The sequence below is a fragment of the Aedes aegypti genome, chromosome 1, assembly GCF_002204515.2.
Source record: "Aedes aegypti strain LVP_AGWG chromosome 1, AaegL5.0 Primary Assembly, whole genome shotgun sequence".
In the NCBI taxonomy this organism is placed as follows: Eukaryota; Metazoa; Arthropoda; class Insecta; order Diptera; family Culicidae; genus Aedes; species Aedes aegypti.
Genome location: NC_035107.1, coordinates 155,035,534 through 155,052,481, shown reverse-complemented (window position 1 = coordinate 155,052,481; position 16,948 = coordinate 155,035,534). Strand labels below are relative to the sequence as shown.

At 35.7% G+C, this 16,948-nt stretch overlaps 1 protein-coding gene across 1 annotated transcript in view; it reads right to left on the bottom strand.

The window, feature by feature from the left end:
• Positions 1-5,712, bottom strand: part of LOC5578382 (thymosin beta) — a 40,822-nt gene extending 35,110 nt beyond the window's left edge. Inside the window, exon 1 of the mRNA XM_001663794.2 lies at positions 5,521-5,712. The gene's annotated coding sequence lies outside the window, so the exon portion shown is untranslated. The remainder of the gene's footprint in view (positions 1-5,520) is intronic.
• Positions 5,713-16,948: the final 11,236 nt, after the last annotated feature.

Sequence of the window (16,948 nt, the reverse complement as noted above, 5' to 3'; positions counted from 1 at the left end):
TGCAATAGATGTGGCTGTTTTTGGTCAATTCCCAGAGGGGCAACAAACGGCTAGAAGAAATTTATTGTTATTTCAGTTGCTCGTCGCGCGGAAACCGAAAAAGAGTTTTTTCGTTCATGTTGTTTGTTGTTTTGTTGTTGTTTGCATTTGAGTTTGCCAGTTCTCTTTGCACAACTCTCCATTCATAGACTCTGGAAATATCCTTTTCTGACGGAGATAGGCGGGGCTATAAATATCAACGCGAAAATGTATGCAGTTTGACAGCTATGTACCCGACATTGAGCTCTCCCCGAGTTCGTGACACCGAACACGTGCGCAAATTTGCTGTTTGAAAATACTGCCGTTTGATTTTGCTGGGAACAGCTGATCTTTGTTTATATTTTCCACCAGCACTCTTGATTTAGTGTTTATGACATGTAACGTGTATGTTCACGAGCGCAAAAACCACTATGTTTCCGAGCGAGAACAGGGAACACTAGTGACATTCGTCCTCTACAAGGCGAGTTCACATCACTAAGGTGACCCATTATCAAGGCTGCCACATAAACAGATTTATCTGTATCACACAGATTTTTTTTATTATTCTGAAACAGATTCAATTTGAATGGAACACAGATTTTCTTTCAACAATTTTTGTATGGGCACAGATTTTTTTTTTGTATGGGACACAGATTTTTTAGCCTCGTAAATACAGATTTTCTATCAAATCATCTGGCAGCTCTGCCCATTATGCTCACCACTGTGCAGACTTGGGATTTGAAGATAATTTAAAAAAAACGGCGATCAGATTATTCACGAATGAATAACATGATAGACGGAATATTTTTAAATATTGTGAGGGAAGAAACGGTACCAACCGTTCTATTCAGGGAGATCGGGCAAAATCGTTGGGAGTGGCGTTGCTAAGAAAGTTAATGTGCACTCCATTGTTGTTTGTGGTCCTTTTCCAAGGATGGGACACAGGTATTTCTCCCGTATGTCCTGGGAAAATTTTTAACCCTTTGTAAAAATTAGCTATTTTGTTTCAAATTCCTCGTATCATTCCCAAACGTCTACTACTGGAACACGTGTACCAATAGCGGCTCAAGCAATTTTACGCTCAAAAATATAATTTTATCACTATTTTTTATATTTTTTTAGGTTGAAATCTTCCTATTGAGGCCGAAAGATTCCTGTTAAGGCTTTTCGTTATTGAATTATGATTTTTAAGCAAACTGGCTTAATTTTTTACCATAATTCCTAGTAAATCTTGTGTGATACAACTCTCCATAACTCGATATTGAAGGTACCATCAAAATAGAGAGGTATCGAGTTACAAAACACAACATTATTGCAACTGCGATTTGAGGGACTATCGAGTTAGGTATGAAAAGCGACTTTTACTAGGTTCTCTAACTCGATATCGAGATATGAAATATCGAGTAAGGAATAATTGACTGTACAGGGTGTCCGCAAATTATCCGAACAGCAAAATATTGGAGAGATGATCTCGCATTGAAAACAATGAAAAATCAATGTCCATGTACCTTTTATAATACATCTGTATGTTAACACAAAATACAACTCTAAAAAATTTCGAAATGATTGCTTGTTACTGAGATAGACAAATTTAAATTTTTCGGAGACGTTTTTCCTGAGGGCCGCTAGTCATACTGGAGATGTGTTATGCCTAAAACCTAAAAGAGATGAATCCAAATGTCCTATTATTATTTGAAGTAATCTACAGGTTATTGGCTTCAAGTTAGACTGGAAATAGAAAATTGTACGGTTCAAATCCAGTGAGTTCTATGGACATTTCTCTTCCGTCATAAAGCTCGGAAAATAGCTCCCTTTAAGACACCTCAATACATTTGGGTTTGTTTTGCAATTATATGAAATCGGAAATGTGTCTAACTTACTTCTTAAGAATATAATGAGCCAATGTTTAAAACCATGCAAGAATATCAAATTTATTATGCTTGATTGTATAGAACCAGGTCTTCAAATTTGTACGAATAATTTGTGGACATCCTGTATATTATAATTAACATTTTGCCTTGGCAAGCTACATTATCTTTTCATTTCATTGTTAAAACATTGTATTTTTTAATTTGTACGTAGGTCGTTCGATTTCAACCAAATTACTTGTTTTATTGGAAATGTGAGTAATCCCGAGATCCCGGGATTGCCCTTGACCAGCTCACATTTTTGTCCCGAATCCCGGGACAAGCATAATGGCCGGGAAATTGACATTCATTCTAATGTGAACTGATTGCGAACAAGGCAACGTACAAGTATATACAGGTAGGCAAATAATTTGTTTGTCATCCGGTAGTCACTTTAGCTATGTGTTTAGTTAGTGTAGAAAGTAAAACCGGCGATTGAGTTCAATCCATAGTTAAGCATTATTGTTTAGTTTAATGTATCTTCGTCGTGATATTAAACAAGGGAAAGATTTGAAAACTATGTTGCGCTGGAACGGGGAAGGTAGTTGCTAAAATAAGGACAAATTGGTCAAAAACTAGAACGAAAACAATCGGTTCCAAAAATGGCCGTTTGATAATCTTCGTTACTTATAACACGTGAACTACGCCTACTTGTCCCATGTTCTATGTCACCCTTATGGACCGCGGGACAAATATGCGTAGAACCAACGGCAGTATGGGCCTCGAAATAGATCGAGAACCATATATGGGTCATACATTAAGTACGTCATGTTATTAGGGGGAAGGAGGTGTTCTGCAAGATGTGACGAATCATACAAGTTTTTTGAAGGCTCCATATAAAAAGTGTGAAGTAGGGCGAATGGGCGGGGTTTTTGTAGAAAATGGTATGTTTTTGTGACACGTATCTCATGGACACACCCCCTATTGTATAAATTATACGAAACAAATCATTGAAGCTACACCTCACCTCCTGACGCATTTATTGAAGCTTCCTTGAAACATTAGGGGACGTCCATAAACCGCGATAAATTGTACAATTTTCAACCCCTCTCAACCTTGGCCACATTTATTTTATGAAAAGTGCGAATATTTTGTATGAATCGTTGCGTTTCCTTGAACCTCCTCCTCTTCCTAAAAACGTGACGTAATCTATGGATGACCCTTTACATCCGATTACATAAAGCCTCGGATTGTTCTGCGGACGGATTTTTTGAATGCAAGCACCATAAATATTTATTTTCCTATTTTCGATTCAACAAAACATGCTGACAAAATAGCAAATAATTAGGAACATTGTGTGCCTAACTTGACGCACAAGATTTTCATACAACAATATGTCTTAAAGCTTAAAAGTAGAAAACTTTCGACGTCAATTCATGAATAAAATAATATTACTGACTGTTGTTGATTATATTGCTGTCAAACAGCACAATAATTTCACGAAAATTGATCAACAATAGTTAGCACATTCACTAAGGAATGAAAAAATTGACGCACTTGTCGGATGCATTTTCAAATAAATTTTATTTTTTAACTATTATCAATCAAATATAAACTTTTTTCGATTGGAATCCTTCAATAACATGTAAATAAAGATTAAGCAATACATTTTTGAGTGCTAGTCTGATCTAGAATTAATTTATGATAACATTAATTAGAAAATGCGTCAAGTTTGGACCCGCGTCAAATATGGTACGTTTACGGTACGGCAAAATTACAAGAGAAGTGCGGTACCAGCTTAGACTGTCGAAAATATCTTATTTCCAATGTACAAATTGAAAACTCAAAATTTAGGTTACACCGAAGAGTAGGTACATGCGTATTGTCTATAGAACATTTTTCAAATTTATATGCATCAACCAGACACAAAAACAAAGATATTATAATACAAATAATTGTTATTATAGAAAAACAACACTTGCATCTTAAGTTTAGTCGTTCAGAAGTCATAAAGTTACAATTGAAATAAATTTGATCCTAACAAATTCATCATCAATATTTCTCACAATTGATGGCACCGGAAATGTGAACCTGACCACATTACTAATGGTTTGTTCGCTCATGCCGGCCGGTAAATGGCGTATTTCTGTCTGTGTGTTTGCCGTAAATTTTTCTTCACCGGTACTGCACTTCTTTCTGAGCCATGCAATCGGGGGTGGAGAAGGAAAACAGGTTCGGCAATTTTTCTTTGCGCATGTCATACTGCTAAAGAACGTATTGCCATGAAACTCACATACACATGCAATGTCTTCGGCACTTCACAAATGTCTTCTTTCCGGTATTTTTGTCTCATTAATATTAAACAGTCTCGGCCATTGTAAACGAAGATCTTAAAAGGAGAAGCACTGGATATATTCAATAATTACATTTCAATGAAAGACATGAAGTAGTAAACGCGCTAACTAACAAAGCGCTGATAACACCCAAAACGGTACTTTTTCAAGTATTTACCATTCATATATATATAACACTATGGTCATCTACAAGTGATACAACTTCCAGAAACCACATGTACGCTATGAAAGGTTTATCTCCATATCGCCATATTTATAAAAGTTGGACGTGAAAGACAAGAGAGACTAAACATGAACCATTTACTTAGGTACGCTTGTTTAACGAATCATGTCCGAGCCTTCTGCCACCTGTTTCGTGGAGTACTTCTGGGCTGCGTGCTTCCTATAGATATTGCTCAAGTAAAAAAAAGAAACTGCATTAATTACCTATATTTTTTATTTCTTTATGGTAGTTTCCGGTTCGTTCAGGCTGAATGCAACGATAATAACTAAGTTTAACCGAAGTCTATAGTAGGTGTGAGTTTCGAAAGGAATTATCTTCTGCCTGTTGGTGAAAACTATATTTATTTTTATTGAACCACAAAAGATGAACACTTTGAGGTCATTTTGGTTTTGCTTGGGTACTTTGACGAGGGGTTGAACCACTTCACCCATGTGCGTTTTAAAATGCAGTACAAATGATCAACTTTCTAAAAAAAATTTCTGCGGGTTTAGTGAGTAGGTATTATTGGCTTTGTGAAAAAAATACAGTTGGTTTTCGCTGGTGTTAGGAATATATTCATAAGGATGAAAATTAAAACAGTCGTATATATAACACCGACTTATATTTTTATAGCATTTGTAAAACAATTTCCTTGACTTGATCAAAAGTTTTTTTTTGTAAATTTTGTAAGGCTTACGCTTAATGAATGGATAAATAGCGAAATTACGAATTAAAACATCACCTTATTGATACATTTATATATTTGTAGTATAGAAATTCATATCACAAAGTATTTCACATAACATATCGAGTAATTCTAATTGTTCCAAATATATGTATATATAACATCCCTATGAGTCATTTTCACCCTCAAACAGTTAGAAATCAACTGAACGATACAGATATGCGTACAATGCATGTCAATGACACATACAAATGGTATGTAGTCAAGAGAATTGTCTGGAGACCAAAAGTATTGATATAACAAAAATATGTTATAATGCTACACGATGCAAACTCGACCTACGTTGCAGCACTTATAAGTATATACATTATACAAGAAAGATAACAATTTTCAAAATGATCAAACGGTACTTACAAGTCTTAGGCGATAAATTTGATGTTATCACAAATTAACGAATACACTAGAGAGCGATCCTTAAAATACAACTTTCAACGTTGATGTATCACAAGCGACTAACCGGTGAATAAACTGTCTTCGATTCTTCACTGCTCGGCTTAACTCGGAAAAATTTTGATGGCTTTAGAGACGTAGTGGAAAAGCTCGTTTGCATTACGCATACTTCACGAAGTGTTGTGTTACTTTATAGTCTTTGCAGTAAATATCTTAGTAGTAGTAGCATGAAATTCATACAGCCTATAGCTGTATGGACAGGGTGTGGACAGTCAAAGTACCTTAACACACGGCAACGGATTCCCGAAAATTGGCTCATCAAAGTATAGGGTGTTTTATGTGTTTTGGACAGAGCGTTACGCGTAAATAATTTGTCCACTTCAATATTGAGGATTTTTCCCTCTAATAGACTCACACCTAAATAATTTTGTCACACCAAAATATTCTCCCACCATGTTTGCCATATATTGGATGGCGTCGTAGCTAACAAAACCAACAAGTAACGCACATGTAACGCATTATGTTGGATTGTACATTGAATGCAAGGTGCGTGCTTCTATGAAAGTGGCATATAAACTGACGTGTGAGTATTTATTTTTCCACGTTGAAAATGTGCACGAGAATCTATTCCTCTACTAAACGAACAATATTTGTACAAATTATAAACGCGTAACGGTCTGTCCAAAATGCTTTGATCACCCTGCACGTCAGTTGTTTTTTCTGTAGTTCGTTGTTTTAGCATTTTTTCCAAAGTTCTTCTATTTTTTACGAAAAAAATGATAATCTTGCATTTAGCTCCAGCTTATATGAAAGTTATTTCGGATTTTTAATTCAATATTATGGTTAAGATTTCAGAAAAAATCTAATTATAATATAATTATGATAGGCTACATGTTGAGGCTGTGGACAGTTTCACAGATTCGTTTAACTATTAATTTAAATTTGTTATTTCAATAGTTATTTTCCCCTCAAATGATTAAATTGTACTTCGCGGTCGACCCATTTGAGTTTTGACAGTCGAGTAGTAATTTAGAACAATGTTGACAGACGGTTTGTTATTCTAAATTACCGGGACTAATTAATTAATGCTCCAGAACCGATGCGGAAATAACTATCGAACTATCAAATTTTTATCTAAAAGCTAAACGAATCAGTGAAACGGTTTACAGCCTTAAAAAGTCCTAATTTATGGAGAACTAATTGAAAAAGTGATACTCCCATAGAGTTTTAGGCAATTTTCATATCTTTTTTTTGGTGAGGAAAGAATCACTGAAAAATTAACTTTTGCTGGAATCCGTTACCTGTGTATTAAGGTATTTTGGTGGACAGTATCATTTCGATTAGTAATCCTTTATAAGGCAATAGGCCTTTTCATGTGACAGATCCGTCTATGCATTTGTTTACATCGGTGGAGGACCGGTGCTAACACGGGCCTGTCATTTTCATAGAAGAACTGTCAAAGTGCTTCCCGATCAGCTGATTTGAGACGTCATGTGAATAGACCTATCCATGAGACAGCTGCAATCAGCTGTTTTTTTGTTTACCATGAGTTTTTGACGTTTCGCGATTGGAGTGACCGTTCGATTACAAAACAAAAGGTAAAGCTCTGATAACACTCGCATGTTTTGTTTACCCCTGCGCTTCGGTTGCATGCACACTTTTAGCTGTCAGTCCTATCGCGGAAAGTCCTCATGGATAGCCTTATAAGAGAGATTCGCGGAAGCTGACATTTCTGTCAAAGTGTGAGCCAATCGAGCAGCGAGAGCTGTCAAAGTGTGAGCCAAACGAACATGCGTTATGTTTGTTTTGAACTTTTCTTGAAGAGTAATGTAATGCTTGAAATTATTTTGGTAACAGTAATTTTGCATGAAGCAAAAAATGAAATATTTTTGTTTTTTAAATTTTTGTCAATGCGATGATTAGTTGTTGATTTTTTCGGCTGTTTATTAGTTTGGATATGTAGCTCAAAGATCTATAACGAAACAAAATACACTTTTTAGCAATGAAGAAGTCATGTCCGTGTTACAATATTATTCTCGACGCCGAGCAAAATCAGCACTGCTGGTCTGTTGCCAAATCATTCCATTTTACTTCCGCTTATCTCTATATAAAGGATCACTAATTTCGATGTGGGGTATAGTCCATTTTACGAGACGCCCAAGTAACCGTACAGCTGTATATAGTTGCATCAATATCACTTTATATGCTACTATAAAATATGGCATATAAAGTCATACTGCATTACATGTCTCATTAATGCAGTATTAAAGTGGAAAAGGGCGCTATTAAAGTGTAAATACAGCTACATTTCCTAGCTCTATGTTGGCAATTGCTAAAGTATAGTTACTGTCTGTACCGTATAAAAGCTTTAGCCAAAGTGTATTTAATGCACCATTATTTTAGATCAAAAATAGAAAAACAAAAATATTATTGTATATTTTTTTGTTCGTTGGATGTAAGGTCAGTGTTGCTTACGAAGTTGTTTGTCTGTTTTTTTTTTGTGTGACTGGTGGGATTCGAACCCAAATTAAGTGAGATGTTTTCGATGACTCGCCGCGCCTATCCTCCGGACCATGGATGCTGCATGTTTTGACCGGGAAATTGTGCAACTTCAAGCAGCGCCCTTTCGTTGCCGGTGGCAAATACTGTCGATTTCACTCCAAGTTAACCCATCACAAGTGTGTAAGCTCCCTCAAAGTGTGTAGTAGGGATACGTCGAATCATGATAATGTTTTTAGTGCACTTATTCCTTGCGGTTCAAGGAACAAGTGCACCAAATACGTTTAGATGATCCGTTGCAAGCGTGCACCATAGTTTGTCATAGTTCAATTGGGGGTGAAGTGCGCAATAAGTTGGTGAACGCTCTTTTGCTGTTGAGATTTTGTTTTGTTTTCATTGTGTTGGGCTAAAACGGTTGCTCATCTTCACGCTTTATGTATCGTTTTAGCATCTTGTCACATTGAGTTGGTGATAGGTGTGTGGTGTACGCATGGGCCTATCAATCGTAAGGTTTTTGGTTCAATTCCAGGGTGATGCAACATTTTTTTTTTGATTTCAAATTCTGGTTTCTCAAAAGACAGATCTACGAATTTCAACCAGATTTCTTGTGGGAGTGAAAGAAAGATCGACGATAAATACTGCATTGAAGTCTTCCCGTTATTCTTGCGATGAAGCATTGAGTAAGATGATGCAATGAAGCATTGAGCGGTGACCGTATATCACCCATTAATGCACATTTCATTGCTACAATAAAGCAATGCTACATTGCATTCATAAAAACGAATTAAAGCATTATTGCACGCATATTGCAGAATAAAAGCAATGATGCATTGCTCTCGTTGAATTAAAGTTAAAATACGATAATACCTTAATGCTTGTGGTTACTTGGGGCGTTTTTGAACAGTTGATCGCTAATTTTATGAATGAAATTTTGACAGAAAGCGTGTCGTAACGTTTGACAGTAACAGCAATATCATCAGTGTCGTCGTTTCATAAAATGGACTATTTAGAGGTGCGGTCGAAGATTAAATTATTATTTATGGTAAACATCAGTTGTGAAGTGGTAGTTGTGCAATTCCAACTTCGGCGAGCTGAAAGTTCACGAAGTTGCACGAAGATGACGTCATGTTGGCAAGCTATGAACAAATTTTTTGACAGACTGTCGTCACCATCAGTTGGTCGTTTTGTTTACATCTTTTTCGTGACAAATACAAGCAAGCACATACTAAGAGCCGGACCTGTTATATATGACATTGGTGTCATTTGCTTTTACCCAGTGTAAAATATATGCAGATTTATGGCTGGAACGCTGATCATAAGTATAGGCCTTTTCATGTGACAGGTCCGTCTATGCATTTGTTTACATCGGTAGAGGACCGGTGCATACATGAGGCTGTCATTTTCATAGAAGAACTGTCAAAGAGCTTCCCGATCAGCTGTTTTGGAACGTCATGTGAATAGGCCTATTGTGCAAAAGGATAGGACAAGAAAAGGTCAAGGAATGATTCCGCTATTTATCGAAAATAGGGTAATGGTCGTATTTTGGACATCCTAAGGAAGTGATTTTAGTTTTTTGTCTCAATTAATTAATTGCACATCGTAACCAAATCAAAGAACATGCCAAAATGTAGAGAAAAACTTCCTCTACAAGATAAAAATGTCCATACGGTCATGCAGGATTCAAAAAACGCCGAAAATGATTGAATTGTGAAGCACTGTTTTTCATTATTTTAGACACACCAATACATTTTGGACCCTCAAAGTATATATTTTGGACCCCCGGCATTTTTTATTGTTTGGCGATAAAGCCCACAACACTGGTTGTATAATATGCTTGCCCATAGTCTAATCAATCAATTGACAATGGAAAACCGAAGAAATTCTACGCCTTTAGTTCAGAAATTCGAAAAAAAAAAATTGTTTACATTTGTAAAATTTCTGACGGCTTCAATTTCTGTGTGTAACGTGTTGTAACGGTTGCATGGAGGGACCGATTAAATTAAATTAAATTCAGATAAAATAAACACATTTTCTATGTACAAACGGTTGAAGCTAGTGCGGAATAGTTATATTTTTCCAAATGGCATGCGAATTGAGTTGGTCTTTCGATTTAAACTGGTAAATTTGCAGGAAAATGCCCCAGGGGTCCAAAATATATTGGTTACCCTACTTGAGTTGTACGCAGCTGAGAAGTAGAGCTTATTTTATGACGTCGGTAACACCTTCCGTACAAATCAAATGGAGCTGTCACTTTTACGTACGGAAAAATGTGCCGCTTAATTATTCCGCAAGTAAAAGTGACACTTCGCTCATACTGAATCAGCTGTCAAAACTACTTTGGTAATAAAGAGAAAATTTACTTGAGCGCTTTACGTTTCAGGTGCATACCACGCATAAGTAGGTGTTCATTTATTCATTCCTAGCGTAACATTTGAAAAGGGCCTCATTTTTTACGTAAATTACTCCTACACTGAGTGCTGCGGACAGACTCAATATGCTTGTCAAATGGGAGCCTGATTGCCGGAGCCAAACATTTGAAATTGAGGTTATGTTTGTTTCGGATGAATGACTAAGGAGAGTCAAAAAGTATTGCATTCTACCAAAATTAAAACCAAAAAAAGTTTTTATTTATTTTTTCATATTTTACAAGTATAGTTTGAAAATCGATTTCATTTCATTTATGATTCTCATATTGATTTGTCTGTATAATTTATGGTTATCACGTTCGATATCATACAAATATACTGTCAACCGGCTGTCGAATTCTGATTTGCGTGTTTTTATCGAAGCGTAATGCTTCAAAGATTCATGTTCAGTGGTATCATTACTTCGAACAAAATAAGATGAGCATAAACTCTGATTTAATGCCTTCGCTTTTGTCTTGTTATTATCATAAAATATGAGCCACTTTTAGCGGAGTATAAAATCCGTCGGGAAACGATAGGAACTCACACGACCCTTGCTGTTGTTCCTTCGGCAACCTTTAACCGAGCATCGTATTTTAATCAACAAGTTAGTTATGGGTAAAAATAGAATAGATAGACAATAATCAACTTCCTGAAGATTTTCATATGACCATATCCATATTTCACATGGAGTCGATCGAGTCCAAATGTAAACAAACTTTGAGAAAGTCATGGGTGTTTGAGCAAATTCAAGCTCTTAAGAGAGAGATCGGAGAGCAACATTTTGAGAGCAGAGAACTTTGAACGACGTTTGAGGGACTAATGCGACAAAAACAATTCGTCACAAGAAATATGTTTCAAGATTTGCTGGAAAATAAAAGGGGATTCAGTTCGCAGGACCCAGCTCCTACATACTCTTACGGGCATGCAAAATGCATTATTAATGGTAATTTTATTCAAATTTAAAAGGGCCTATCTGAAAATGATAAAACTAAGAGGGCCTAACTGGTCATAAAAGGGCCTAACTGAAAATTTCCATCAAAATCAGATTGGCCCTTCCGTGCATTTTTAATTTTTCTTCATATTTTTAGCCCTTGTATAGTGATCAGCATAACGTGAAAATTGAGAAATGCTCGATTGAAGATTCTGTAACATATTGATTGTTACTATTTTAAACTCATTGCTATCTAATAGTTTTAAACTTTTGTTCGACACTCATAGTCTATTACTGGGCCACGTAACGTTTTAAATCTAACATAACATAAAAACTAGTAAAAAATGATGAATTCAAACATCACCGGCAGATAGGCCCTTTTACGAGTCTTCAAACCAGTTAGGCCCTTTCAATTAGGCCCTTTAATTGAACATGGTTTCAGTTAGGCCCCTCCAGTTAGGCCCTTTTATTTAACATAGTTCCAGTTAGGCCCTTTTGGAATTTGTTAATTTTATTGATTATTGAATAGATTTTCAAAGTTTTAGAACAAAATCAATCGATTATGTGAGAAAATCAACATTGAATATTGAAAATTCTTTATTGAAGATTCAGTACTATATTGATTATTCATATTTCAAACCCTTTCTCCTATTTACTAGTTTTATACTTGTGTTCGACACTCATGATAGTCTACTAGGTGGCCCATACGTTTTAAATCCTAAATAACAAAACAACTCGTGAAAATGGTCGAATTCAAACATCATCGGCAGATAGGCCCTTTTACGAGTCTGCAAACCAGTTAGGCCCTTTCAGTTAGGCCCTTTGATTGAACATGGTTTCAGTTAGGCCCCTCCAGTTAGGCCTTTTTATTGAACTTAGTTCCAGTTAGGCCCTTGTGTAATTTGTTAATTTTATTGATTATTGAAGTGATTTTCAAAGTTTTAGATCAAAATCAATCGGTATGTGAGAAAATCAACATTGATTATTAAAAATTCTTTATTGAAGATTTAGTACTATATTGATTCCTATTTCAAGCCCATTCTCTTTTTTACTAGTTTTATCATAATCTTAATGCGAAGTTAGTTGAAAAACTGATTTTTTATCCTGAAAAAAAAAATCAATTTCATTAAAAATTTTGAATAATTTTTATTTGTTAATTTTTATTTGTTGCCTCTAGTTGTGGATCGAGTTCCAAAAGTCGCGATTTTCACAAAAACAAATTCGTTTGTTTTTGTAACAGCCCTGCAAGAATTCTTCTTATACTTCTTCTTGGCATTACGTCCTCACTGGGACAGAGCCTGCTTCTAAGCTTTGTGTTCAATGAGTACTTCCAAGTTATAAACTGAGAGCTTTCTTTGACAAGTTGCCATTTTCGCATTCATATATCGTGTGACAAGTACGAAGGTACTCTATATTCAGGAAAGTAAAGGAAATTTCCATTACGAAAAAAACCTGGACCGACCGGGAATGGAACTCAGATACCTTCAGAATGGCTTTGCTTTGTAGCCGCGAACTTAAACTGCTCGGCTAAGGAAGGCCCTCAAGTATAAAACAAGTAAAAAAGTGAATGGGTTTGAAATAGATATAATCAATAAGGTACTGAACCTTCAATCAAGAATATCCAACATTTAGCTATTACATTGTTTTTCTCTCGCTTTATTTTATTTAAAAACTATGAAAATCACTTCAATAAGCAATAAAATCAACAAATTCCAAAAGGGCCTAACTGGAACTATGTTTAATAAAAGGGCCTAACTGGAGAGGCCTAACTGAAACCATGTCCAATCGAAGGGCCTAACTGAAAGGGCCTAACTGGTTTGAAGATTCATTGAAGGGCCTAACTGCTGATGATATTTGAATGCAACCATTTTCACGAGTCGTTATGCTATTTGAGATTACTAACGTTCTGGGCCACGTAATAAACCATAATGAGTGTCTAACACAAGTATAAAACTAGTAAAAAAAGTTAATGGGTTTAAAAAATCAATAATCAATATGTTGCTGATTTTGTATAGAATAGTTTCCAATATTTAGCTTGTATGATATTGTGTTGTTTCCTCACATAATCATCAAATGTTGTCGAAGAATTATGCAAATCACTTCAATAATCAATAAAATTAGCAAATTCAAAAAGGGCCTAACTGGTTTGAAAATTCGTTAAGGGGCCTATCTGCGGATGATGTTTGAATTGAACTATTTTTACAAGTTGTTGTGCTATTTCAAATTCAAATCGTTGTGAGCCACGTAATAGACCATTATAAGTGTCGAACACAAGAGGTTATCCGAAAATGACGTCCATCAATTGGGGCCTCCTCCAATGGGGGGATGTACGAAAATGTGACAGTGCATGGATTGGGTATTAGAAAAAGCGTGACAGAGGTGGTAGAAGGGTTCTAGAAATCCCGAAAAACGATGGACGTCATTTTTGGATCTTCCCCAAGTATGAAACTAATAAAAATCGAATGGGTTTGAAATAGGAATAATCAATATGGTACTGAATCTTCAACCGAAAATTTCCAATATTTAGCTATTATATAGTGTTTTTTCACATAATCGCTAAATTTTGTTCAAGATTTATGCAAACCAATTCAAAAATCAATAAAATTAGCAAATTATTAAAGGGCCTAACTGAAACCATGTTCAATCAAAGGGCCTAACTGAAAGGGCCTAACTGGTTTGAAGATTCATAATAGGGCCTATCTGCCGATGATGTTTGAATTCAACAATTTTTACGAGTTGTTGTGTTATTTGAGATTAGAAACATAATGGGCCACGCAACAGACTTTAATGGGTGTCGAACACAGGTATGAAACTAGTAAAAATGCGAATGGGTTTAAAATAGGAATTATAAATATGGTACGGAATCTTCAATTGAGAATTTCTCAATGTTTACGTTTTGCAGATAGGCCCTTTTCAAATGTTACGCTAGATTCCTTCCCATAGTCCATTTTACGAAACGACAACATTGATGATATTGCTGTTACTTTTGCACGATACGCAACCGCCTTCTGTCAAATTTTCATTCATACAATGAGTGATCAGCAGATCCGAAACGGCTCGTAAAATGGACTATTTCCAGCATTCGCAAGGACTACTCTTGATTGTTGGAGGATGCGTCAATCTTGTCAAAAAGTCAGAAGTTAGTCCCAAATCTCTAACTATGGTAAAGGACCTAACGGACGGAAACTCTCATACAACGGTCTAGGACTGTAGCACCTACGAATTTGTGCGAATTGCTTAATGCTAATGTTTATATGATCATATGATTATGAATCAGAAGCTAAACTCGACACATCTAATTTAACACACCGAGGACGACGCCTCAAAAGCAGTTGGAACGCTAATTTCCACTATATCTCGGCTATTATAAATCCGATTTGTAACATTTTGGCACCTACAGAAATGTATAGGCTTCTAGATTCATTTCAGATTTTTGAAATATTTTTAGGAACTACTGTTTGATTTGTAGTACTTAAAACACCGGAGCAAGTCCTAAAATATATTCTAACCGGCAGTAATTTGAAGATAACTTGAAATTTATCCCGATAGCCTATAGATTTTTTGGTTGTATGATGATCGTATTAGTGTAACCAAACAATTGGCATTGAACTTTTTGATTGTTAGCCATTCAAAGAAATAGAATATATTTACAAAACTGCGTAGAACACAGAAAAAAAAATTCGGCTATAGAGCGCTGCATATGTCGAGCCTAACCTCACTTATTTGACAGCTGCTGGTCCTGTTGTTTATGTTTCGGACTTAGTCGTTTTTTTCATCATTATTTTTTTCATCTTCGCATTTCTATCACCAGCATGATGATGGTGACGATTTTCCACGGTAGGAAGATAGAATAATACGATCCGTGGGTATCTGCAGTGGATTTGACCTCTCCTCGCAGCAAACTTTCACGAAATTAAGAATGATTCGAAAAAGTCCAAACTGTAAACAACAGGACCAGTACCTGTCAAAATTGATGCGTGACGTCACAGTGCAGTGGAGTATAACTTGATAGGGAGCCGGATCCTATTCTTGTCACTTTCAATTCATTTCGACAGTGGGGTTTTTTGAAAGCTACAAAGCTCATATTTGGCCACAATATGCGTCGTATTGAAACGCTTCTTATTGCAAAGTTTCAGACAATTTGGCCGAGAAAAACCCCCATGCCAAAGTGAATCATGGAAGTGCTCAAGTAGCTCTGCACCCTATTTATCGCGATGACCCAAACATTTTATGATCTTAAAATATTCTCATATTTAAGGCTAAGTAGCCCGTCATTCGTTTTAGCAGCAATGATGACTTTGCTGGCCCAGATAGTCGTAGCGGTAAACGCGCAGCTATTCAGCATGACCATGCTGAGGGTCTTGGGTTCGAATCCCGCTGGTCGAGGATCTTTTCGTAAAGGAAATTTTCTCGATTCCCAGGGCATAGAGTATCTTCGTACCTGCCACACGATATACACATGCAAAAAAAAATGGTCAATCGGCAAAGAAAGCTCTCAGTTAATAACTGTGGAAGTGCTCATAAGAACACTAATCTGAGAAGCAGGCTTTGTCCCAGTTGGGACGTTATGCCAGAAAGAAGAAGAAGAAGAAGATGACTTTGCTGCTTGCAATTTCAAAGTGATAAAACTCAGTCTTGATAGTTTATGTTGGCTTGAAAAAGTATCCCTGTACGCGCTAACATGCATTATGCTGATACTTTTTCAGCTGTGTCAGTGCAATACAAACTGATTTTCTTTGATTCGAAATCGTGAGGTGAATTAGCAACAATCATCAACGATGCGTACAAATTTCAATGACGGCCTACTTCGCCTTAAGGCCATCAAATTTGCAGAACACTGATAATAAATTTCGCTTTAAAAAAAACTACAATATTTCCACAAAACAGTGAAAAATACAAAGAAATACACTTTTTCTATAGTACTTTAATATTTATCACGATGACTCATCAGTATTAAAACTTTAAAACTCTTTCTATGTTCATGAGAAACAAATTTGCTGTTTGTTTAAAGAACTACAATACTTTTACAAAATCTTGTATAATACAAAACATTCTAAAATTTCTTCTGCAATTAATTGATTGCCTCTAGAACTTATTAATTTAAATATTTAAAGCATTGTTAGATATAGGAATAAATATATTTTCAGAACATTTTTGACGTTTTTCCAAGAATTACAACATTTTAACAAAACTCACGCTATGTCCAAACCGGCATATTATGAAAATTGAATGTACCTCGGATTTTTTTTCCCGCTAGAGTTCAGTTTTTGGCTTATATTTTCAAAATAGGAAGGTTTTAAAAAATGCCATCGGTGAAATTTTGATTTTTTGCACTTTTTAGATATTTTTTATATACATGAAAATCACGTTTCACTACGCATTTCAGCCCACACAAAATGTATGGAAAAAAAATCGACGATATAATATTTCTAAACCTTTCGATTGTGGAACTATATGCCAAATACTGATCTCTAGATCTCTCTGCTGGTTTAGACATAGCGTGAAACTGTGAATAATACAGGAAAAATTAGATCCTAACAACAGTTTGTTTTTT